This window comes from Eutrigla gurnardus, assembly GCF_963514095.1.
Source record: "Eutrigla gurnardus genome assembly, chromosome: 21".
Lineage (NCBI taxonomy): Eukaryota > Metazoa > Chordata > Actinopteri > Perciformes > Triglidae > Eutrigla > Eutrigla gurnardus.
The window spans coordinates 1582074-1606802 of NC_139932.1; the positions used below are offsets into that span (position 1 = coordinate 1582074).

The window sequence follows — 24729 nt, forward strand, 5'->3', positions numbered from 1 at the left end:
CTTCGTGGAATGTTGGTGGGAAAAATAAATCAGGCATCAGATCATCTGATCTTCATGGTCTGCCAAGTGAATTCTATGTGACATTATCTATACAGCTAACCCCATTTTAGCAGCCAGGTTCCCCCAACCAAACAAGCATGTAGAACACCATTAGCACAAAAGAACCCTAGACCAGGAGTGGGGAACCTCAGGCAGTACCCAATTTATCTGTGATTATTATCATTATTATTTAGGACATATTATATTTTGGACATACACGGGTGGCAACCCAACAGCTATCACCTGAGTCTCCTCTGTGCCACCAATCTGCTACAATCACCTTTCATAGTAATAATAATAATAAAATGCTACTCAAAACAATAAAATGGATTATTAGCTAAACATATGAAATGAGTTGTCATGATCCTGATGTTATTTCAATTAAGTTAAAAAGGCCATAAAAATACATTGTGAACTGTGCGTCTTAAAGATTTCAACAGAGGTTATGGGCCCTAGTTTCGTGGCGCAGCGCAGGGCGGCGCAGGGTGGCGGAGCCGACGTAATGCAAGTTTCGACCCGCGCAGCCTTGCGCACGGTCAGTTTGGCAGTTTGGTGGATCGCCTGCGCCAAGATGGGTGTGGCGGCGCAGCAGGGGGAGGCGTCAATGATTCAGCTTGGCGTAGTGGAAGTTTCATGGCAAAAAGCCTCGCCGAGACTGCGCTGAAAGCCCGCCAGCTCCAACCTGGTCTACTCTCGGCGCAAGGCGCAAATAAAGTCCATTCATTCAAGGCGAATAACAGCTGGCGGAGTGGAAGTTTGGCTGACGGCGCGCAGTGCGCACACGTCACCGAGACCCCACAGGCAGGTTTCCACAGTTCCATGCACATTTAAATGCAATAAATAATCACAACAAACACTATTTAATGCAACTAATTGAATCAACACGTGAATTTATATCTATATAGATTGTCCCGTCACATCTGACGACAGATCAAAGGCGGATGGCACGCGTAACGGAAAAAACCGTCATTGTTATTATTATGATTCGCGCGCACAGCGCGTGATGCGCGTGGTGGGAGCGGCGGCGCTGCTTCTGTCATCGGGTTGTCAAGTGACGGAACTTGCACTGAACCTCCCCTAACGCATTAAAGGAGAGGAGAGGAGCTCATTTGATTGGTGAAGATCTGGATCGGCTGTATTAATCCCAGTCCACGCCTCGTCTCCTCCTCGTCTCCCACTCACGCCTTCTTCTCCTCCCTCTTTCCCACTTGCGCGGGTGGGAGTGACGGGAGGTGTGCCTGCGCGAAACTGCGCGGTGCACGAAACTTGCAAAGTCCAGGCGGACACACCCCGTCGGCGTGGCGCAGGTGCAGGCGCGCACTGCGCCTGGTCTACGAAATTAGGGCCCTATGTGTTCAATAATTTAGTATAGTGCTGGGCGGTATACCGGTTCATACCGAATACCGGTGGTTTTTTTGTTTATGATATGCATTTTTCATATACCCCAATACCGGTGAGTGTGTAGCGTATGAACGTCGGGAACGCAGAGCGGCGGAACGTCGCGCCGCCGGACATTGTTTGAGAGGGGGCTGTTTAGCAGCTGCACCAAACAAGCAGCATGCGAGAGCACAGCCTGTGTTGAGCGTAAGATGCGGTGAAAAAATAGATAAACACGGCGAAAGTTTCTTTTTGCCGAAACTTTCGCCGTGTTTATCCATTTCTTTTTTTCGCCGAAACTTTCGCCGAAAGTTCCGAACGAGCAAGCAATGAAACAGAAGAACTTGTGCCGAAAAGAGGAGCCGTGTCTGTTGTTTGGAAATTCTTCGGCTTTAAAAAATCGACGTCGAACAAACAACAATATTCTGCAAATGCCGTCGGGCTAAAGTTGTAGCCGCTGTTCGCACTGCGGGAGAAGAGACGAGTCAAATGTCACTCAAAGACGCGTTTGCTAGGGGGACTGCCTACGACAAGAAAAGCAAACTGTGGAACTATTTATTTTTTTAATTTATTTGTTTCAATATTATTTATGGATGTTGCCTTAATTGATGTCCAGTGGATAAAGAAGTCTTCATATTGCAGTTACAGGAGACGTATTGTTTACATTGTGTAGCCAGTTGGTTTACAAAAGATGTTTTTTCAAGTTGCAAAACAATAAAGGGTTCTGTATTTTGACTGCAACAGTCATGCATTCTGATTCCTTCACATCATTAATGCTAGTGTGGACATTAATGTTTTTCTACAATATTCACTCCTTATTAAAATATGTCAGTCCAAGCCAATTTACTGCAGTAATTATTCTCTAAATTATTAGAAAATTAGGTTAACACCCAGTCGTGCTTGAAAAAAAAAATACCGTCAAATACCGTGAAACCGATATCATTTTGAAAAATACCGTGATATACATTTTTGGTCATACCGCCCAGCACTAATTTAGTATATGGCCCCTGAGGGATGATATAAAAATCTAAATGTTCCCCAGCCCTGCCCTAAACTGTGGATCCTGTACAGACCCATCTCACTATTGAATGCTGATCTATTGGCCGAAACACTGGCTCATTGACTGGAGGATGTTCCGCCCAGAATTATTTCCCCTGACCAGACCGATTTGATCAAACAAAGACATTACTTTTTTATCTGATGCCTGTTTAATATCTTGTATAAGGCCCTATGCAATCCTTTTTTTTCCAGATTCTGTTTTCAGTTTAAATTTTTCTAAATTCTGTGTTTTCCGTTTGATTTTTTCTCAATTCTGTGTTTTTAGAGCATTTTTTTCCATCAAATGGTGTCTAATCATGTGGTTGATGAATCAAAATTAAGAAATTTACTGAAGACACATTCTAGTAGTTCTAATTCTAATTCCTTGTCATTCAGAGACCATACACATGGTGCATAAATATGTAAGTGTATGTGCAATCATTTATGGAGAACTCACAATATACCACCCACTTTTTCAAATCCGCGGCCCCCCTTGGCTCTAGCTATAAGGTCTAATCACTATATATCAGGCGTAACTAGAGGAGGCATGGAACACAAACTTTTCTTTAATCCTTTATCTGCTGCAACAGCTTGGGGAAATCTCGGGTTACGAACTGAACCTGCATGAAAGCTAGACGTTGCTGCTAAGTGTGGACGTTTCAAAAATAGAAGATATTGGGTTAACTTTTAAAATAACTATGGAAAGCTTCACTTACTTTGGAGTTTTACAGATCTTCTAGAGCAAAACTTTGGGAAACTGATACTACAAACCAAAAAGGATTTGGCTTGTTGGTCTCCCCTTCTCATTTCTCTTATACTCAATTAAGATGACTGTGCTCCCAAAATGTACCTATACCTGTTCCAGTCCCTGGCACGCATTTCAAAAAGCTACTCAATGATTTCATCATACATTTGGAACGGATTCCCCTCCCAAATTTCTGATTATTTTACTGGGCAGCCAATCTGCACAGTGTGTTATGGACACATCATTATTGAGGTAAAAATTGTCCTATCTGGGTGAGGATGGAGACTCATCTCTGTAGCTCTGTTTCCTTACCAGTTCTAATCGGCATGCCAATGTTATCACTGAACACGTGCAACGCTAGCCCTGTAGTCACTCACTCACTCAGAATTCAGAAAACATTTTAACCTAAGGGGCCATCCACACGGAAACGTTTTTTGTGTGTCAACGCAGAAGTCTTGTGCGTTTGGGCCAACCATCCTGTATCAGGAAAGTTGAATGTTAAAATATCAGCAACAGCATCATGTTGTATCTATATTTTTGTTACAGTCAGAAAGTGAGAATTATCTGAAGAAATTAATTTTTTTGCAAAGTTATTGTTAGAACTGTAATGGTATTATTAAGTACTCATATCACTATTTGGAATCTGAAAAAACTGAAATATTTGTGCTTGCACTTGATCTTAAAAAAATCGGTGCATCCCAGCCAAATATCCATTCAGAAATCAATAATCATTTGCAGGAGCCTCTGCAAGGTTTCCCTTATTTTTATGCAATAAATGCCAAATAACATTATAAGTCATCCTCTCCTTGTGTTCAATGTGTCAAGTGTCCTGCTGCGCCTCGGCTTGGCTTCCCTTTTGCGGAGCTTTCGCAGCAGCATCGCATATAAACCTCCCTGATTGTTGCTTCTACAGTCTGGAGCAGAGGAGTATTACACTGTATTACTTGTTTTAACAGGTAAAAGGAATACTGAATTCAGGTGAAGAAGCTTTTTTATCTTGTCTACGCCTCGATTGGATGCAAATATTATTAATGAGCAGTAATGTAGCACAACATGAAAGTGAAAGCACTGTGTTTACCCATTTATTTATGTGTAAAATGTATTTATTTGTATTTATTTTTCCCCCTGGTAATGGGGTCCTTTGCAAATAAGGTTTTAGAAGGGGCACTGTAGTGGTGCAAGTAAGAAAGGATGGAGGGGCACCACTGAGCAACACCTTAAAGTCATCACAATAGTTAGTTTGAACAGGTGACAGTCAGACTGTGGCAGACTGTCTCCAGCAGCCCTGCAGGGCCAACACCGGCATGGAACCAGCAGCACCGACGCTCACCAGTCATCCAAGTTAGACGTTCAAGGCAGTTTGTCAGTCGTGTTAAGTAATATGTGATTAGTCAATCATGCGCAGAAGTAATAATGAAGTATTGGTTCGAGTCACATGATGAACTTAACCGGGGAGCTGAGCTATGCTAACCAGCTAGTAAGTTAAGCAGCTATGCTAACTTGATGTCAGGCTGGAATGCTGCTAGCTTAGGCGTTTGTGCTCTGCTGCATCATGGTATACAAGACTCGCCGTCTGATAAACCCCCGCCAAACACACGGGGACCTCCTCTCACGCGACTGTGTCCTTTTGTTGTCTTTCCCAACTCTCCGGAAGGAGTTTCCGCGGCCTGCCCTCGGCAGCCAGACGGGAGTGACGCTACGCCGGTGTTCGAGATTAACTGGTGGCTGAATTAACTGGTGATATTCTTTATACTAGGCAGATGTTTGGGAGGCGTGTCCTTCTGAGGACCCCTTGTTGACTATCCAGGAAATAAACATTTGATCGCTTCTTGTCTTTATCACGTTCATGTGTCGGTGTGTTTGGAAACATTACGGTCCGCTGTAACATTATAACCGTTCGCCAGCCCGTCGGTGAGCTGCCGCTGTCAGGACTCTCCTAGCAGGACTAGCGAATGAGACAGTAGGTGACTGTCCCGATGCCTGTTCAATACACTGCTAACGTTAATAAATCTGTTGAAATGTGTTCTTGTCGTCAGTCTCATATGTTTAATCACACATGGTTAGTAAACTGCTGTCCAGACGGCCCGATAGCTGGTTCTGCTTTAACCCACCCTGCAGGAGAAGCAGTTTCCAGCCCGCTCAGAGCGGTGAGGAGACTGTGGTCAACTGTGGTCTGCTCAGATTAACCTGTGATACAACATCTGCTACCTACCTGAGCGCTCTGCTCAGCTTTCTGCTCAGCTTTCTGCTCGGTCTAGACAGAACCGCTTGGTACCATCAGACATCTGGGCTGTGGAAATATGTTGTGTGGCGACAGAAAAGAAACAAAGACATGTTTGGCGGAGTTCAACGCGGCACATGTGAACACGACTTGGCTGTCAAGTAGCGTCAAGACCCGCAGATACCAGCGCACTGACCTGTGTGGACCTGCTCTGTCATATAAACACTTCCAAATAAAACATGATGCAGCTAAATGTGAGTTTACACACTGTAGTCATGCAGCACACTGCCAGAACTACAATCAGTCATTACTGTAGCAGAAGGAGACACAATGGATCAGTAACAATTCAGAATCACTTTTATTGTCCAAGTATATGTAGACATACACTAAAAATACAAGGCAGTAGCATGTCCTTAATGTACAGAAATGTGACAGACATATCTCATCTGCCAGTTGAGGTGTGTTCCTGTCCTGTTTGAATCCAAACCAGACTGAATTAGTCTGTATGTGGAGTCTGTTCTAATGTTCTTCCAGCGGTTCCAGTGCCCTCCAAAAGTGCAGAGACATGCAAGTTAAGTGAATTAAACTAGACATTTTCAATATCTGTTCAATTGTGACTGTTCACCCGGTGATGTTGAGGTGACCCATCCAAAGTGCATCCCAGTCTTCCAATCAAACTCTGGGCAGGAGTTAATCAGGAGTTACAGTTAATCAGTGTTATTAAATTAACCTGTGGGTGGTTGGGAGCAGGTTTCATTGGTACATGGTACAGACTATATAAACCCAACTGACATGCCCCAACTTTGTGGGTTTGTGAGGAGACGGAGATAGTGAGAGATAGAGAGAGATAAAACATATAAGTCAGACATAGTTAGGTGATTGGTTAGTAGCTGAGTGAGTGAGTAGTCGATAGTTGAGTGGTTGCTGTGAGTAGTAGAGTGTGGCTGTGTGTGTTTGAGAGGTTTATTTGTCTTTATTGTGGTTGTCCTGTTTGTATCTTGTTGTGTATCTGTTTGTGTGTGAAGGGGTGAGTAGGTAGGTTGGAGCAGGTGAGACAGGTGGAGGTAGGAGCTAGGGACAGATAGGGGTGATGGATCCCAAAATTGTGCAGGAGGTGCTCAATTTCAAGCTCCACAACCAGTATCCTGAGGGGTTAACGGCCAAACAAAAATATGTTATCAAAAGGAGAGCGGACACCTCCCGGATTAAAGGTAAGAATGCTTGCCATCTGAAGTTCAGAACACAGTGATCATCTGCCATGGTAAAACTAACAAATGTAGCATTATGTTATTTAAACACCAGATGGAGATCTGCACTACATCTGCAGGCGCAGAAAAAATAAAGCTGAGCACCTTGCTAAGGTTGTATTAAGTGCAGAGGAAGCAAATGATATATTTGAAGAATTCCACTGCAGCCATTTTGGAGGACACTGTGGCGTGGAAAAAACCCACAGTGCCATCATCAGCCGGTATTACTGGCCTGGCATGGAGGAGGACATTCGCAAGTGGGTAAGTTTGTATCTTTAAAATGAGGTGGAACACTCATTCAGCTTGTACAGTAGAGTGTGATGTGTTTGTTCATATACTGCTAGTATGTTTTATTAGTTTTCAATATAATGTATCATGAAATCATTTGTGTGAACACATTCATCATGCTGTTGGAACTCATGTTATGTTTAGATTGCTCAGTGTCCACAGTGCCAGGCCAAGAGAGCGAACGTGAAAGAGAAGAGGGAATACAACCCGATAGAGGTAAGGGAATCAATGGCACATTTTGTCAGCTTTCAATCACAACACTGAAATAGAAATACTATAATGTGTTTTTTTTTTTCCTCCCAGGTAACTGAGCCTCTGGAGCTCGTAGGGATGGATCTAGTGGGTAAACTCACAGTAACCAATGGTGGCAACCAGTACATATGTGTCATGGTTGATTATTTCACTAAATGGGCAGAGGCTTACCCACTAAAGAGCAAAACAGCAGATGAGGTGACCAGTTGTATTCTTGATTTCTTTTACAAATTTGGTGCACCTAAACGACTGCTAACAGACCAGGGCTCAGAATTCCGCAACAAGGTACCATGATGAAGCATTATGACTGCCCGATATGTAACTGCTGCTGTGCTCACCTATTTAATGTTAGTCCAACTGATCATTTCAAGGTCAACTACGGCCTGTGCAAGAAGCTGGGCATAAAAAGGAGCCTCTGTTGCCCCTACCATCCCCAGACCAACGGCCTAGTGGAGAAGCTTAATGGCACCATACAGAGGTATATTTGTGTTCAATAACTTAAGCTCTTCATGAAATATTGAGCTAAACTAATATGTGTTTTGTCATACTGTGCATGAGTATCTAAATTCTTTCCTGTCTCCTTTTTGAGGTCCCTGAACAAACTGGTGGGTGAGAAACCACAATCCTGGGACCAGTTTCTGCAGTCAACTATGTTTGGTCTGCGGACAAAGAAACAGTTGACGACAAAGTATAGCCCATATTTTTTGATGTTTGGGAGGGAGGCCAGGTATCCTTCAGAGGTACCAAAGGAGTATGAAGTAAGTTGCTCTAATGTTCTCATCCTTAAAAAAGGGGCTCATCTATGTCCTCTACATACTAACTGTGATTTGTGCCAGGTAACCGAAGAGAAAGTAGAAAGGCTGGTCACAAAAGAGGAGCTTCCAGAAGGACTAAAAATGCAGCAGGACACGTACAGAGAGGTCAGGACCAACATCGCAAAAAGCCAGGAAATGGTGAGAAGGAGAAAGCGCGAAAGGGGCCAAGATGACCAGTTCAAAATTGGAGATGTAGTTCTTAAAAAGAACATCAGACGGGAGCAACGGAAAGGGGGCAAGATGGAGAGTGACATGATGGGTCCATACCGGATCATGGAACTCGAGGGGAAAAATGTGGTCCTGGCCTCTGAAAAGGGGAAGGCCAAACTTATGTCGAATATAGACCTCCTGACACATTACTTCCAGCCAGAGGAGAGGATCCCTGCCAAATTAAAAAAGGTGTTGGATCCTTCTCCTCTGGCTGGTCCACAAGACCGTGAGATGCCAACCACATCCAGTGCCCTGCCAGCAAGACCACCTTCATCCAGCAAGGCACAGGATGACTGTAATCCTGCAGAAACTTGTCAGTAACCTGACAAAGTACATATAAAATATGAATTTCACAAATGACTGGTATTGCTATGTTTACAGTGATCAGAGACATATGGAGTGGGAGGAAGAGGAAGACGCTGTGGTCCAAGATCGGCCCATACAAATTGTTCTCTGAAGATCTGCTGGTCTTGGCCCCAGGAAAGCTGCTGGAGGGAGAGGTACATTTATATTGGCCTGATATTTGTCTTTCACATTGTCACGACTAATTATTATTCTCATAGATCATAAATGCGTATTTGATGATGGTGGGCCAGAGAGCTGGGGCACTCATCATCGATTCGTATCTCATGACCTCACTCTGGCAAGGAAGAAATACAGGCAGTTTAAGATCGGTGAGTCTCTTTGTCTGTCAGTTTCCCTCCACAGTACATGCATAATGTTTGTTTTTATGTACTTTTTTGGTAAGCTGGACCTCTTAAAGTATGCTGTGGCAGCTGGAGCGGTTTGTCACGGTGGACACTGGACACTCATTGTAAGTAATCTTAAAGTTAACAGATGTAGATGAAACTATGAGACCATCTGATGTATGAAGGCTTGGCTGTCATCTTGTTTGCCTCTCCATAGATCATGTATCTGAAGGAGATGAGGTCCTTGTACCTGGACCCATTTGGGGCCTCTGCAGAACACATAAATCACTGCAAAGATGTAACAAGGTGAATTAAATGCCAACTGGCTGGTCTTTAGGTAGCAACACGAAGCCTTTTCACCATTCAGCTGATCTTTAATTGGAAATGATCTCTTTGGGGCTCATGATACACTTGCCAAACTGTAATCGTTCTGTGTGCAGGGCACTGGTTCGCAAAAAACGACCCGCTGTAGGAAGGTGGACATGCTCGACCATAGAGCATCCAAGACAGACTGATGGGTCCTCATGTGGAGTCTTTGTGTGCAAGGTAACAATTTGATCATGCATGTTCTGACATAATTGGAACCCCTTCAGAATTGTACTCCCTGTTATCACTTTAGCTTGCAGAGCAGATACTTCTAAATGAAACTGTGCAGTATCGTGTGGACCAGGAGGGGGTGGCGACACTACGGCTTAACATGGCACAGGCTCTGGTGGAAAATTCAGGTATTCAGGATTGTACCAGCTACACTGAAATGTGTCCATACTGGCACTGCACTACATTAATGGCTTTTCCCCCCTTAACAGATGACCTATCCCAGCTGTGCCGAGCTTGTGGGGAGCTCAGCTCGGGAGCTGACATTGACGACTGGGTAAGAAGTTTAATTCATATCCTGCCCAGAGTTTGGCTGGAAGACTGGGATGCACTTTGGATGGGTCACCTCAACATCACCGGGTGAACAGTCACAATTGAACAGATATTGAAAATGTCTACTTTAATTCACCTAACTTGCATGTCTGCACTTTTTGGAGGCACTGGAACTGCTGGAAGAACATAAGAACAGACTCCACATACAGGCCCACAGCTAAGAATTAACCCTAGTATCAGGATAAATGTTTGTCGAGATTTAAACATCTATCTCTTTCCCTTTCAGATTGAGTGTACCACATGCAGTCTGTGGTACCACACAAGTTGCGTTGGAAGTCCCCCAGCAGACCTTAACTATTTTTGTCCTGCGTGTGTACTTTGATTGAAAATTATAAGGAAGCTACAGACCCGTGTTGGCTACTTCTGGAGGTCCAACCTGCCTCCGGAGCTGCTGATCCCATTCCACACTGCAATAGTCCAGTCTGGAAGAACATTAGAACAGACTCCACATACAGACTAATTCAGTCTGGTTTGGATTCAAACAGGACAGGAACACACCTCAACTGGCAGATGAGATATGTCTGTCACATTTCTGTACATTAAGGACATGCTACTGCCTTGTATTTTTAGTGTATGTCTACATATACTTGGACAATAAAAGTGATTCTGAATTGTTACTGATCCATTGTGTCTCCTTCTGCTACAGTAATGACTGATTGTAGTTCTGGCAGTGTGCTGCATGACTACAGTGTGTAAACTCACATTTAGCTGCATCATGTTTTATTTGGAAGTGTTTATATGACAGAGCAGGTCCACACAGGTCAGTGCGCTGGTATCTGCGGGTCTTGACGCTACTTGACAGCCAAGTCGTGTTCACATGTGCCGCGTTGAACTCCGCCAAACATGTCTTTGTTTCTTTTCTGTCGCCACACAACATATTTCCACAGCCCAGATGTCTGATGGTACCAAGCGGTTCTGTCTAGACCGAGCAGAAAGCTGAGCAGAAAGCTGAGCAGAGCGCTCAGGTAGGTAGCAGATGTTGTATCACAGGTTAATCTGAGCAGACCACAGTTGACCACAGTCTCCTCACCGCTCTGAGCGGGCTGGAAACTGCTTCTCCTGCAGGGTGGGTTAAAGCAGAACCAGCTATCGGGCCGTCTGGACAGCAGTTTACTAACCATGTGTGATTAAACATATGAGACTGACGACAAGAACACATTTCAACAGATTTATTAACGTTAGCAGTGTATTGAACAGGCATCGGGACAGTCACCTACTGTCTCATTCGCTAGTCCTGCTAGGAGAGTCCTGACAGCGGCAGCTCACCGACGGGCTGGCGAACGGTTATAATGTTACAGCGGACCGTAATGTTTCCAAACACACCGACACATGAACGTGATAAAGACAAGAAGCGATCAAATGTTTATTTCCTGGATAGTCAACAAGGGGTCCTCAGAAGGACACGCCTCCCAAACATCTGCCTAGTATAAAGAATATCACCAGTTAATTCAGCCACCAGTTAATCTCGAACACCGGCTGTACGCCTGACAGACGGACCGTAGTTTGGAAGGCTGTGGCTCAACTAACTCACTTATGTCTCCCAATGAAAATACTGTCAGTCTGGATACTCACCCTGCGTTGTGTGTTATTGGAGATTCTTCTCCAGGATGTCGTACAGGGACAAGTGTGTCGGTATGAGCCGGTAAGTCCTTTAGAGCAAGCTGCCGTCTGTCCCGGGTAGACAACCCGCCTCTCCTCTCCGCATGTAGAGGGGCTGGCTACCCGTTTAGACCACAAACCACCACCACACTCATTCTGGACAGAGGGGAAAACGGGACGCGAGACAGCTCAGTGAGTCGGCGCAAATCGTCTTGGTGATGATGAATCATGGGGATTGTAGTCTCCACGAGAAGAGCATGTCCAGACAGTTTTGCCAAAATCAAATTTGATCAAAACTTTGAATTGATGATTAAACATTTGTTTCCTAAAGCACCCACGTATAGGCTGTAGTTTATTGATTAATTATCAAAGGCTACATAGTATGAACATGTAGAAAGTGTTTCATGGTGTTTCATGGTTGTGAAATAAATCTAGGGCTACTGGACCAAAGCAGAATCCAGATCTCCAGGATAAATGACCGACTGTGCTTTGACTGGAGCCAGCTGTCATTGGGCAAAGGCAGGGAACACCCTGGGCAGGTAACCAGTCTATCACAGGGCCGACATGTAGAGACAGACAGGTAACCAGTCTATCACAGGGCCGACATGTAGAGACAGACAGGTAACCAGTCTATCACAGGGCTGACATGTAGAGACAGACAGGTAACCAGTCTATCACAGGGCTGACATGAAGAGACAGACAGGTAACCAGTCTATCACAGGGCTGACATGAATGAAGAGACAGACAGGTAACCACCTCACATTCACACCTACGGGCAATTTGAAATCATCAATGAAGTAACCTATCCCCATCCTGCACATCCTTTGGACTGTGGGAGGAACCATATCACCATATCATTATTGATATACTGGCTGACATACAACTGACAGCAATTATATTTACCACATTTACATAGATTTATAGACAATACATAGAGACAAACCTCTCCATACAAACAACATTAACAACCGCATGACATCAAGTCTCATATTTGGAGATATGATCCGTTTGTGTAAAGCAGATACAAACATTAAACCATGTAGGCCTACTCAAATTAAATAATGAACCCCAATTTATATTTGCTTATCCAGGGAAAATGAAATCCTTTCAAGTCATCTGTGGTCAACGTGGCATTATGACTTTTCGTGAATAAAATCTGGGGCCCGTTCCAGAAAGCAGGTTCAACAAACAACGAACCTAACCCTGAACTCTGAGTTGACCAACTATAAGACGGGCAACTCTGAGTTTTCGGTTCCAGAACAGCAGTTCTGGGTTAGTTCAATCAACTCTGAGTATGACAATTGTGAGTTACGCGTGTGCCTGCCGACTCTACAAAGCCATCATCAATGGAGCTCCGATACTACGATTCACCATGGCAACCGGGAGAGCGTTATTAGATATTACTGAGTGTTTATGTAGGAAACAAGTTCATCCTTAGAAAGTGGAGCAACGTAGCTGCAGCTAAGTAGAGACAGTTGTCGTGGCGGACATTTACGGCCTGACTTAATGTGTATAACTGAATGAAAAAGTCTATTGGTCTAAAGGTGATGTCTTTATTTTCAACCATGCCGAGCGACACTGTGGTGTAATGGTTATGGTGCGTTCCAGTTGTACTCGGAAATCGGGATATCCGAGCTCCGAGTCGGAAATTTCAACTGGAACGAGCCCCGAGGCTGGATTTCCGACTCGGAAAGTCTTTTTACTTTATTGAGAAAGTTAATTTACAATATAAACATAGAAAACATGTCATTAACACCTCTCAGTATACATAACAGGCACATTGGATAGAAAGGATAGCTTAAAATGTATAAAATTATATATAATACTTCAGAAAGGAACATAAATAAATTAAATACACATAAAATAAATAATAAAATAAGGAGAGAGAAGAAAAATAAATAATAATAGTGGTGAATCTGTCTTCTTTTTTCATTGCTAGGGGTCCTCAAAAACCTTCATCTCCTTGTAAGCCTGGAGGAGAGCTCTTGCGTGTTTCCCTTTCATTAGTTTTAAGGCACAAAGATGGTTGGCTACAAGGTCCCGCTTTAAGACAGAAAAAAGGGGTTTTGTTCCCCTCCATTTGGAGGTATGGATGAAAAACTTTGCCATCTGTATCATATTGTTCAGAATCAAGTCATTCTTACTGTCCTTCATTATAACACCAAACACAATATTTTCTCTTGTGAGAGGAGTGAGAAGTTTGATTTTGGTTGAGAGCCAGTCCTGTAAATCCTCCCAAAAGGCTTCGCAGTACATACAAAGTATAAACAGGTGATCGGTAGTTTCAGATTCAGTATCACAAAATGTTTTATTTTATTCCACACCAAATCTTTTTCTTAGCAGCTCGTTGGATGGATAAATATTACTCATAATTTTAAAATGGACTTCTTTTGTCTTGGGGCTTACAGGATACTTGATATATTTGGTTCTAAATTTCTTAACGTCAGATTCCAGGAAAAGTTGCAGTATGGAGTTTCTGTTTGATTTTATCGGGAAGAGTATATCATTACTCTTCCCGAATGCGCATTAATTTGTTTGAATTTCCCTTGTCCAAAAAATGATTACCATTAAAATGGAGTGTGAGTAGATTTACCATAACCAATTGACTATCTATGTTATGGACTAACCCTTTTAATGACAGAGGGATGGCTTCGATCACTTTGTCAAATTGAGCATGTGTGCCAACTATGTCATAATGTGAGCAGAAGCTGTCATATGTTAGCCAGCGTCCCTGGTCATCAATCAAATGGGCAACTGACCAGATATTTTTATCCATCCAGTGCTGTAAGTAGAAAGATCTGTGATTACATAGAACGTATCTGTTGTTCCAGATGGGAGTTTGATGTGGGGTAAGGTTGTGCGTGTACATAAGTTTCCAGCATAATAGTACCTGTTTATGAAATGACGATAGTTTGATTGGCAATTTTTCAACCTGAAAATCACATTTAAGGAAAAACTCCACACCACCCATTTTTTTGAACAAACCTTTGGGGAGATAGTACCACATACAATTCTTGTTTAGCAGGAATGACTTTAACCATTTTAATTTTAACATAGCATTTAAGCATTCAAAATCAATAGCCTTTAGACCGCCATCCTCGTAATCTTGTACTGTTTCCGATTTTTTAATGTAATGTACCCAATTCTTCCATATGAAATTAAAGTTCAATTGATTAATGGTTTTAATGAATTTATTAGGTATGGCCATTGTGTATGCGGGATAAATGCATCTTGATAAGGATTCCATCTTAGTTAAGTATGTTCTTCCAAAGACTGCAAGGTCTCTTTGTAACCACATATCCAGCTTAGATTTGCACTCCTGAATTTTGTTCTGAATATTAAGGATTCGCTGGATTTAACGTCCTTGGTTATATGAATTCCAAGATATTTTACAGAATTTTGGATGGAAATATTGTAAGCATTTATGAGATCGCAATCATGAATAGCCATTAATTTGCATTTATTGCGATTAAGTGTTAAACCTGAAGCTAGAGAACTCATCAATTAAGTGAAAAACTTTTGGGATTTGTTCTAAATTTTTTAGAAAGATGGTAGTGTCATCAGCAAGCTGACTTATCACTATCTGCTCGTTGAAGATATTTAATTTGGCAACATCAGTATTTTTTATATTAATTTCTAACATTTCTGCCCCTAGAATGAATAAAAATGGGGAAATGTTACATCCTTGTTTAACGCCCCTATTGATGGTAAAACGAGGAGACGTGCCCTGAGGGAGTGCTACTGAGCTAGTTGTTTCCTTATAAAAAGATTCTATTATGTTACAGAACTTTGGGCCAAATCCAAACATACGTAAGACTTTAAACAGAAATTGATGTTCTAACATGTCGAATGCCTTGTAGAAGTCAAGGAATAAAATAAATCCTTTATCTTCTATGAGATAGTTATATTCCAACAGATCTTGTACTATTCTTATATTATTATGTATGGATCTGCCACTTACAAACCCTGTTTGTGTTTCGCTAATTATTTGATCCAGTCCTCTTTTTAATCTGTTAGTGTAAATGTAGGTTAATATTTTGTAATCATTGTTTAATAGGGAAATTGGTCGATAATTGTCTAATATCTTACTATCTTTACCTGGTTTTGGAATGAGTGTAATGATGCCTTGTTTCATGCTAGTGGGTAGTGAGAAAGTTGTTGTAGCCTCTCTGAAGACTTGGAAGAGAACATTTTTTAGCAAATCCCAGAAGATTTATCCAATTTAAGGTGCATGACTGCTTTGTCTAATTCTTCCATAGTAAAGTCCTCGTCACATTCCTCCTTGAATCCACCGTCAATAACAGGAATAAAATCTTTAATTTTATTAAAGAAAAAGTCTGAATCTGTAACAGAATAGGATGAGCTATATGTTTTGATAGAATTTACTTATTTCTTTTGCAATTAGTTTAGGGTCAGTGCAATCTGTACCGTTAATTGTAAGCATTTTGATGGAATTCCTTTGTTGTTGTCGTTTTTCTAATCTGCAGAAATACGCAGAATTTTTCTCTCCTTCTTCAATCCATTTAGATCTTGATCTGATAAATGCCCCCCGAGCTTTCCTTTCATAAATTTTATCAAGTCTCGATTGCAAGGCAGATAGTTTGATTTTGTCGTCCTCTGTTAATACTGGTTTTATGCAATTCAAATGTATCTCTTTTATGATATTTTCCTCTTCGAAGCTATTGATTTTCTTAACGTGTTTACTAAAGGAGATTGAATATTGGCAGATTTTATATTTTAAAAATTCCCATTTTTGAGTGTATGACGGTATGGATTCATCCTGTAAAATTTCTTGAATAATATCTTTAATGCCGCTACAGTACTCATCATTTTTAAGGAGATTTGCATTAAACTTCCAGTACCCTTTTCCCCTGACAAACTGTATTGTAGGTGTTACAGATAAGTCAATACAGCAGTGGTCAGTAAGTGGTGCAGGGGATATTTCACAGTTTGAGATTTGATTAAATATTCTGTTTGCTACTAACCAGTAATCTAGTCTAGATTTGATGGAGGAATCTGATTTAAACCAGGTGAACTGTCTAAGATTCAGGTTTTTGTCTCTCCAAGGATCATAAATTTACCAATAGTGTGTTCGGATGATGGTCTGTATATTTGCTGGGGGATCTGTCTATCCACTCATCCAACACCATATTCCAGTCCCCACCTATTATTACGTTTTCTGTAGAAAATCTTTCTTTGAGTTGTACAACTGTTTCTGTAATATCATTAAGAAGGTTTCTATTTTGCACTGTGTTGTTGTAGCCATAGATATTACCTAGAAGAAGGGCAGAGTCATCTAAAAGTGACACACAAATTATCCAGTGCCCATCATTACTGGATTTCGTCATTGCTACTTTTCCCGGACAGTTATTGAGTAGAATCGCAACTCCTGCGGACCTCGATGTGCCATGTGAAAAAATTACTTTATCTCCCCATTGAGTTGACCAGAAATTTTCGTCAGAGATAGTTGAGTGAGTTTCTTGGATGAGTATATATTGTGGGTTTCTCTTTTTACAGTAGAGAAACATAGCTTTTCTTTTCAAGTTGTCTCTAAGGCCCCTAGCATTAATAGTTAGAAGGTTACGATTGTTTTTTAAGGACATCCAAGAAGAGTAAGGTGAAATAAAAAGTAAAAAATAAAGTGCTAATGAGAGAAGAAGCTTTTAACAATAACAATGAGCTTTTTTAGAAGCTCTTAAGTTGATAGAACTTCAGGAAGGTCCCTGAAATATGTCATTAAGACTGCCATTGGATTGAACGAGGAGGTAAACAAATGTATCTGAACGTACATATAGAGTTCCTCTAACTTATCCCCCATGTGCAATTTTAGTACCATAAAGTGACTACATAGTGAGGAGAACACACATGAGCAGTCGAGAATGTTCAGAACTAGCTTAACAGTAGGTACAAAAACAACAGCGTGTGTTATCAGTCGAGCATTTGGGTGGCATTTTAACCATCTTCGATAGTGACGGACTAGTTAGGTCGTTACAGTGCGTCCATCAATTACAGCAACGTGGCCTCTGTAAAATGTCACCTTACCCAGCGCTCTGGCTTGCTTGATTTTTGGCCACAGTTGATCTCCTGCTTGTCTATCCTCCTTGGTGAAATCCTGCACAAAGCGGAGCCCTCGATCTTTACACACGTGAGAATCCTTCGTTGCTTTCCACACTTCGTCACAGTGACGTCTCCTCAGGAACTGCATGATGATCTGGCGGCTCCGACCGTCTTCTCCTCTTCTCCCGACGCGATGAACTGAGTCGACAACGTCTTCAATTTCATCTTCCCATTGTGGAAAGATTTTGAGTAGCAGCTCGCGGATCATCTCTCTGAGGTTTTCTCCTTCTTTTTCTTTGAGACCAGAAAGTCTCAAGTTCCAACGACGTTTATATCTTTCCACCTCAAGTATTTTCTCTTTTAGCTCTGAGTTTTCGTTCTTCAGGTCGGAGTGCTCTTTTTCCAGCGCCTCTAATTTGGACGTGCATTCAGTGATACCGACTGAGTTCAGCTCCACTCGCTGTATAATACTGGCAACCATGTCGGAGCTTTCTTTAAGTTGCATCCCGAAAGCTTCTACCTTGTTGTCCAGGTTCCTTATGGCGGATAAAACATCACAGAGTGAGGGTTCAGTCTCTGTCGCCAATTTCTTAGTCGGTGGTTGTTTAGTTGGAGTGGTATTCAGTGGACGTCTTGTGCCGCCGGAGCCAGCTGTGCTTGGTTTTGAAGTATCCATCGGTGTAGCAGCACTCGCGGCATAGGTGTGGAAAGCTAACTTGTTTCCCGTGTTAGCATTCTGGCTAGCACTCTTGAGTGGAGGGAAGTCCTTACTATTTATGACCGACATTGCCTTTCTTGATATCTTTGTCCTACTTTTCGTTATAACACCATCGATAATATAGTCAACTTATGTTTCAGTCAATGGCAGTATTTGAGTTGAATTTGGGACCAAACGAACGGAGCTCAAAACTTTGCGTGTGCCCTGTCCGCCATCTTCAGGAAGTTCTTGACTGGGAAAGTCGGACGATCCACACAAGCCCGACTTGACATTTAAAGATGGCTGCCCTGGTTGTAAACAGTAACGTTACTTGTTGTGAGATAACTTTGTTCATATGAGGCTACCGTAGCCAGCGATTGACTGGTCGTAATGACGTTGAACGTGATGGGAAGCGGAAGTTTAAGCAGCGAGCTTACTGTTAGCTATGCGTGTGTTGTGCTCGTAAATAAACGGAGTTACTGGAAACTACTGTCTGCTTCTTTTCGTGACATGGTGTCAGAAGTGAAGAATCCACGCTAACACCGGAGACGAGATGGCAAAGTTTGGTCCCCCGGAGCCGTTCGACTTTACCCACCCGGCGGAGTGGCCGGCGTGGAGGAAGAGGTTTTCCCGCTTTCGCGTGGCATCAAAGCTGGATAAAGGGACTGGTGAGGTTCAAGTCAATTTGCTCCTCTATTCTATGGGGAGGGATGCGGAGCCTATCTACAGTTCATTCGTGTTTCCTGCTGCCACGGAGGTCATTCCACAACCCGAGTTTGTCTTCAAAATTGTGGTGGAAAAGTTTGACGAACACTTCTTACCTAAACGGAAAGTCATCCATGACTGCGCCTGCTTTCACAAGCGGACCCAACGGGCTAGTGAGACCGTGGAGGCGTTCGTCCGGAGCGTGTAGGAGCTCACGCAGTACTGCAAGTTCGGCAACAGTAAGGACGAACAGATTCGGGACCGCATCGTGATAGGAATATTGGACAAAGATGTTTCACAGAGGCTGCAGCTCGAGGCGGATCTAACGCTGGAGAGGGCGATCCAGCTCACGCGGCAGAGTGAGCAGGTCAAACAACAAAGTGCAGAGCGTACGGAAACGGGAGTGAACGAGGTGAGACATAAACAGTACGGCAACATGAGGTGGAGCTATGATAAACCATGACAGCCACAGGGACAAGAACACAGTGACACTGTACAGAACTGCCAACGATGCAATAGAATGCATGATGGAAAAGAGAGCTGTCCTGCCCGCAATAAAAGATGCAGGAAGTGCAATAAGATGGGCCATTTTGAAGTGGTATGCAAAACCAGGATGCTAAAAGAAGTCAGGACAGAATCTGTGGTGGATTCGGAGGATGATTCATTTTTCATTGGAGGACTTAGGTCATAGAGGAACCAGACTCAGACACAGATTGGGATGTCCAGCTGATTGTGAATGGCAACCCAGTCGATTTTAAAATTGATACTGGTGCTGACACAACTGTCATGACAAAAGAGACATTTGATGGGTTACGACGGAGGCCCAGACTAATTACCTCCAGGCCGACGGTGTACAGCCCAGGAGGAAATGTTATGTGTGTGGGAAAATTCCTATCCACTACAATGTACAAGGGGCAAAAATATCAGCACTGGATCACAGTCATTAAAGGGCAATATACAAGTAAATTACTGGGCAAGTCTGTGGCAAAGCAGATTGGACTGGTTGCAAGAGTCAATGAAATCAACAGCAGCCTAATAGGAGATGTGTTTGGAGAAATAGGACTACTGGACTGTGAGGCTGTCAAAATAGAACTGAAGGATGATGCAGTGCCACACAGTGTAAACACTCCACGCAGAGTTCCCTTTCCACTTCTCCCAAGAGTTGAAAAAGAGTTAAAGCGCATGCTCAACCTGGGGATCATAGAGGAGGTCACCGAACCCACAGAATGGTGTGCACCGATGGTGCCTGCTCCAAAGCGCAACAAGGATGAGGTCAGAGTGTGTGTGGATTTAAAAAGGCTGAACAAGGGAGTAAAGCGGGAGCGCTACATTCTGCCCACACTGGATGATATAACGCCCAAGCTAGGCGGAGCCAAGGTTTTCTCCACCCTAGATGCCTCAAGTGGGTTCTGGCAGATCCCATTGGACCCCAGCTGCCAGAAATTAACCACCTTCATTACTCCCATGGGCAGGTTTTGCTTCAAACGCTTGCCATTTGGGATTACATCAGCACCCAAGATCTTCCAGCGGCTGATGAGCACGCTGCTCAAGGGCCTGGAAGGGACTGTCGTCGCAATGGACGACATCCTGGTCTACGGGTCTAATGAGGAAGAACACGACCACCGCCTGGATGCGGTGCTACGCACAATTAAGGCTTCAGACCTCAAACTCAACAGGGCAAAGTGCCACTTCAGACAGACTGAACTACAGTTCTTTGGACACATAATCAGCGCTGATGGGGTGAAACCGGATAACAGCAAAGTGGAGGCCATCACCAAACTGCCCAGCCCTATAAATGTGGAGCAACTTCGTCAGGTGCTAGGTCTGATAAACTATGTGGGCAAATTCCTTCCTGGCCTGTCAACCATGCTGCACCCGCTCACGAACCTACTCAGAAAAGAGACTGCATGGGTCTGGGGTGAGCCTTAAGAGCAGGCATTTAACAAAGCAAAAGCTACGCTAGTGGCAGCACCAGCATTATGTTACTACGACGCAGGCCGGCCAACCGTGGTCAGCGCAGATGCCAGCAGCTATGGCCTGGGCGCTGCCCTGCTACAGGACCACGAGGGACAGCTACGAGCCGTCGCCTTCTGTTCTCACACCCTCACGGATGCGGAAAAAAGATATTCCCAGATTGAGAAAGAGTGCGTGGCATCTGTGTGGGCCTGTGAGCGCTTCGCCCGCTACATCCAGGGGATGGGCAGGGTCCGTCTTCAGACAGACCATAAGCCTCTGGTGCCATTAATTAACACATACGACCTGGACAAGACCCCATTGAGGTGTCAGAGGCTGCTCATGCGCCTAATGCGGTTTGATGTCATCGCGGAGCACGTCCCAGGTAAACAGCTGGCAGTGGCCGATGCACTCTCAAGGCAACCCCTGGATGGAGACCACAAGTCAGACACTGATAGTCAGGTCAGAGCATATGTGAACACTATGGTGGCTAGCAAGCCAATCAAGTCGCCCAAGCTGGAGGAAATCCGCAGAGCCACACAGAGTGATGCTGAACTTCAAAAAGTGATCTCTATCAGAAAAGGGTGGCCACAGAGAATGGCAGAGTTCTCACCCCTGCGAGTATTTCACACAGCCAGAGCTCACCTTTCTGAATCAGATGGTCTAGTACTGTACCATGATCGCATCGTAATCCCCACAGCACTCAGATCCGATGTTCTAAACCAGCTGCACGAAGGACACCAGGGACTAACCAAGTGTCGAGAGCGAGCCAGGTTAACAGTCTGGTGGCCCAGCATTGGGGCCCAGATCACCAAGAAAGTGAGATCATGCGACTTCTGTGCAGAGCAAAAACCCACACAGAGACGTGAACCACTAGTAGTGACTCCCCTACCCAGTGGCCCCTGACAAAGGATCGCAGCTGATCTGTGCGAGCTGGAGGGTAAGAGCTACCCCATCGTAGTGGATTGTTTTTCAAGAGACATTGAAATCGCTCCTCTCACAACTACTACAAGCAAACAGATTATTGGCAAGCTCAAGCACATGTTTGTGAGATGGGGAATTCCATTAGAACTGGTCAGTGATAACACGAAGTTCACATCGACTGAGTTCCAGGACTTTAAACAGCAGTATGGTTTCAACCACATAACATCCAGTCCCCATTACCCACAAAGTAACAGGGCCGCTGAGAGAGCTGTTCAAACAGCTAAACACATCCTCAAACAGCCTGATCCCTGCCTGCCACATTATAATGTGTCGCGCCCCGCTCAGCTGATGACAGGACGACAAATCCCCAAAAAATATGGGGGGTGGGGGTTTAGCTCAGGAGGTAGAGCCTTCGGCTGGCAACAGCAAGATTGCCGGTTCGATCCCCGGCTCCTCCTAGCTGAGTGCCTGGTGTCCCTGAGCAAGACACCTCACCCTAATTGCTCCTGACGAGCTGGCTGTCGCCCTGTGTGGTTGACTCCGCCGTCAGTGTGTGAATGTGTGAGTGAATGGGTGAATGACAGTCATTCCTGTAAAGCGCTTTGGAGAAAACGCTATATAAATGATTTACCATCCGCACCACTGTACCAGCCCTAGAGAAGTCGTTACAGCCACAGCCAGCCAACTGGGACCTCGTCTACCAGAAAGACGCCACGGCTAAGGAAGCTTACAGGTTCTTCTACAACCGCAGATATTCAGCTCGTCCTCTCCCTGAGCTGCGCCCAGGTCAAAATGTCAGGGTGAAGCTCGACGGGGACAAAGGTTGGAAGACACCTGCCACGGTCATCAGCAAGTCTAAGGAGCCGAGATCCTATGTGGTGGAAATGGACAACGGCACGGTGACTCGTCGCAACAGGCGACATCTTCAGGCTGTCCCTGAGACAGCCAATCCAGTGGAGCAACAGCACTGTGCTGCTCCTGTCCCGTCACAGCAGGACGACAGCTCCCCAGCTACATCGGTGGCGACTCCACAGGAGCCATCACAGGGCCAGCCATCATCATGTCCCACCCCGCAGTCTCCTCTCCAGTCCACCACTCCCCGGAGACTGACCTCTAGGGGCCGCGAGGTCAAACCGCCTCTCAGATTTAGAGACTGATAGAGATATTGACTTTAAAGTTCTCCTTATTGTATCTGTGTTAGTGTTTGTTCTTAGAGGAACCACAGACGAGAAGAGGACCACATTGAGGGGTTCATCTCTCTCTCTCTATCTCATAAGGGCAGAATAATCCCTTCCCAGGACTGATGGTAGTCTACCCCGATGATGTCCAGTGTTCAATTAAGGGGAGGGAATGGGGGAAGATTGTTATGAAAAAAAAAAGTTGTTTTATGCTGTCAAATTGAAACTGATACTGGTTATGCATGTTAATGTTTATTTACAGTTCAGGTACAAGAAGTAAATTTCATTTGTTCCTTATAAAAGGGGAGATGTTGTGAGATAACTTTGTTCATATGAGGCTACCGTAGCCAGCGATTGACTGGACGTAATGACGTTGAACGTGACAGGAAGCGGAAGTTTAAGCAGCGAGCTTACTGTTAACTATGCGTGTGTTGTGCTCGTAAATAAACGGAGTTACTGGAAACTTCTATCTGCTTCTTTTCGTGACATTACTGATGACCGATCAAAGGGCGATCGATACTTTTTGTAAACAATGAAATACATAGAAAGACTTTGTGTTTTCTCTTAATCCACCGTGTTTGCAGGTTGCAGAAGGACCGCATATTTGTCCAGAAGGTGTTTATATTCGGACAATGCAAGCGCGAGAATAACTTTTGTAGATGTAGCCATCTTGTTTCCTCTTCCGTTTTTGGCCGTTGGCTACTTTTCCGACTTCCGCTGATAACTCGGGCGTGACGTCATTCCCAGCTCCGGCTTCCGACTTCCGAGGTAAATGGAACGCACCAATATCAACGCTGCCTACGGTGTAGGCGACAGGGCTTTGATTCCCGTAAATCTCAAAGTAGTGCAATGAACAAATAATACGTTTTATGTAGGTGTAATCTCCCAGGCACAAAAAGAAACTGGCTTCAGCTGAAAATTAAGCATTAAAATATTGCACAAATACGTAGACTAAGGCATATGATTTTAATCATATTTCACATATTAAACAGTAAATATAAGCAGCTATTTCAATAAAAAAAGATATTTTTCAGAAAACATTATGTCCGCGATATGAAATGTCGAAAATGTCGGATAATATTGTTTGGATATGTGATTGGTTGGAAAAACAGTAATTTCCTTCTAAGTAACCAAAATCCTCTCGTAAGCTGTTAGAATCACTTTTATTTCCGTATCGATTAGGTTGACGAGGAAAGGACGGCAATTTTTTCAGAGTTGGTTCAGATTCCGGAAAAAGGTGGAGACATGTAGGGAGAAACTCAGGGTAGGCCTATGTTGAAGCAAACCTGCCAGCGAGCAGGTTAGGTTCACAGAGCCAGTTACTATGGTAACTGACCTAAAGGTTGAGTTACCTCTCATTCTGGAACGGAAAACTCAGAGTATCCCTCTTCTCAGGGTTAACAAACTCAGAGTTTCAGGAAAACCTACTTTCTGGAACGGGCCCCTGTACGCAATTCGAGCTATCCGCGTGTATGTGTACGTTCTGAGCGAAACGTGTTTGTCAGCGCCCTCAAGCGAAACGACCCATCACATCCGCGTGTATGTAAACGCCCTTTAGGGTTAGGGTTAGGGTTCGGCGTTGATAAACACGTGAAAAGGCGAAGTGCGTAGTGGTAACACGCCATAATGGCATACGAGTTGGCGTGTCATACATACGCCACTTCATGAGATCAGTCTGCTGTGGTATATGCCTTGGTGTCAAAGACGGCCTCGTTCTCATTCAGTCCTTCAGACTGGTGTGTGATGTAGAGTGTCAACACGAGGCCAC

General features: G+C 43.8%; 1 protein-coding gene across 1 annotated transcript in view; it reads right to left on the bottom strand.

The window, feature by feature from the left end:
• The window catches only part of cnot4b (CCR4-NOT transcription complex, subunit 4b), a 32720-nt gene extending 21086 nt beyond the window's left edge, over positions 1-11634 (bottom strand). Inside the window, exon 1 of the mRNA XM_084038502.1 lies at positions 11421-11634. The gene's annotated coding sequence lies outside the window, so the exon portion shown is untranslated. The remainder of the gene's footprint in view (positions 1-11420) is intronic.
• Positions 11635-24729: the final 13095 nt, after the last annotated feature.